A 2,464-nucleotide genomic window follows, 5' to 3' on the forward strand; every position below is an offset into this window, starting at 1 on the left:
AATGGTATACTGTGTCTTTGTCATTTTCATGTATTTCAAGTATTTTTACCTAACGCCTACTGGTGTAATGTTTTTAAGCAGCCTTAAACAAAACGGCTTTGGACCTTTATTTTGAACATGATATCCGGAATGGCTACTATGGTTGAACACTGGGCTAGCGGTCCAACTTATTGTTGATAGCTTTACAGTTTTGAAGAGCTACATTGGGATTTTTGAAGATGCCAGATTACTGACAAAAGTATCGTAAAAAAATGATTTGTAAACAAATAAATGGCAACCTAAAGTAAGAATGTAATGTGTGGAAAGTCGTAAAAGGGTGTTTGTATGTTCACAGATTTAATTTCACGCTTACATTTCATGTTTTACGTCTGACCTTTTTTTACAATCATACCGATTTACGAATGTATTTTCTTATGATCCTAACAATACGCTTAACCTTTTGGCAAATATCTAACTCCATACATAGCGACGTATTATACGTTTTGGGTATTCATAGGTGGATGAGACCTGCCTCAGCTCCTGAGCAGTAGAGGGCAATATTGTTATTTTTTTGTCTCCAAAGCTCAGCAGCAATTCAGATTATATAAAGTTGTTTGGCCTCCTTCCAAACCACTGTACAGCGCTCAGATTTACTGCCTTTCTGCATAGGTAATAGAAATATTGGCCTAGGCTATATATTTTCTTTTTCAACCAAAAATGTTTTGCCTGAAATTATTCTCTAAATAATATATTTCTCGCTTACTCTCAAAACCCATGCAGGAGAGCCATCCCTTATTTCAGAGAGGGGAAGTGAGAAAGATCACAATATTTTCAGGCAATCCATTTTAGGTTGTTTGTGAAGGTATGAATTTTCATTCATACCTGCTTTTTTTGTACTGTAAGTACATGTAGTGCAGAATAGCAGCACTCTACATCCAATTATTTCTCAACATGACACATTGCATTACATTTGATTTTGATCATTGCATGTCATTATTATAATTTGGTTAGTGGCAAACTATTTTCACAATTAAGTGTTTGCAAAGCTGGCTAATGTAAATATACTCTTTTTGATTTCAGAGCGCTGTATACTAAAATGTCCTAACAGTCTTGACCTCTACTGTAGTACTGAGGCAGATTAGCACTTACATAGACACATACCTAAATACATTTTAGATCAGGGAGAACATCAAGTATTCAAACAAGCACCACAGTGCTGTAGTAAAAGATACATTTTTGTCATGCATAATATTTGTTCTTTAATTTAAAAATCATTGCGACAAAGCAAACAGACCAGCTTCTCTGTAGCAAGAGCACGACAAACCCGGAACACACACATTGCACATAAGGGGAAGAACTCAAAGCTATTTCCTTGTTTTCGCTCACACCAGCATTCTTTTCCTCTGTACTGCTCTTGCCCCTCCCCCTAATTTGTTGAATGGAGCAGCAGGATCTGGTGACGCATGCCTTTTATAAGCTGTGGGTAGAAGCCTGCTTTCATCTGAGCATTGGTGGTTCAGTGGTAGAATTCTCGCCTGCCACGCGGGAGGCCCGGGTTCGATTCCCGGCCAATGCAGGAATCCTTTTTTCTTGAATTAATATTTTCTATAATGAAACCAAGGTGTTAGATTGACAATGTTCACATCTTTTTCCTCAAACATATGGTGAAGATGAGCAAAAATACAGTGCTTTAAATGTATATTGATTATGTAGGTCTATGCAGGTATCTTGGGGGAAGTGATATTTCCTAGAAGCATTTTAAATAATGAAGTGGAGGCATTTATGTAATTTCTAACAACACAACCATGTGCTAAGTAGGAAATCAGTTCTCTAGTACAGAGACACATTTGTTCATCACACAAGTCCACACAGAAGACCAACATTTATCAAGACTATCAAGGATATCAATTGTCACAAAAAATATTTCTACAGGGGTATCCATTCTATAAACTTGTTTTGATAAAAATAATTGTGGTGTTGTTGCCGATACTTCCAATGTATCTGCTTTATCTCACCACTAGAGGATGCTGCTCCCTAACCCCAGGACAGCCTCTTAGCATGTCTATTTTGTACCTTAACACACACCTTTAGATTAGATTCAGCTTTGTCATTGAACAGAACAAGTACAATACTACAAAATGCAGTTAGCATCTAACCAGAAATGTTACAAGTATGTTAATAGTGGGATGTTTAGATGTGCAATGAAGGCAAATGCAAGTACAAATAGAAATTCTAAATGTGCAATGAAGGCAAATTGAAGGTGCAAGTGAAACTGGGATAGCAGCAATGAGGTTCCTGAGATAGACATGTACAGTTATGCTCTTAAGTTTGAATACCCTGGCAGAAAATGTGAAGTTTTGGCATTGATTTTAAAAATATGACTGAGAACCGAAATCACCCAAATGGCCCTGTTCAAAAATGTACATACCCTTGAATGTTTGGCCTTGTTACAGACACACAAGGTGACACACACACTGGTGAAAAT

The 2,464-nt window shown here is 37.0% G+C and overlaps 1 non-coding gene across 1 annotated transcript; it reads left to right on the forward strand.

Annotated features, from left to right (window-relative positions):
• Nucleotides 1–1,484: 1,484 nt before the first annotated feature.
• On the forward strand, nucleotides 1,485–1,555 carry trnag-gcc. The gene has a single exon. It is a non-coding gene; the product is annotated as a tRNA-Gly (tRNA).
• Nucleotides 1,556–2,464: the final 909 nt, after the last annotated feature.

The sequence above is a fragment of the Esox lucius genome, chromosome 2 (genome assembly GCF_011004845.1).
Source record: "Esox lucius isolate fEsoLuc1 chromosome 2, fEsoLuc1.pri, whole genome shotgun sequence".
Taxonomy (NCBI): Eukaryota; Metazoa; Chordata; class Actinopteri; order Esociformes; family Esocidae; genus Esox; species Esox lucius.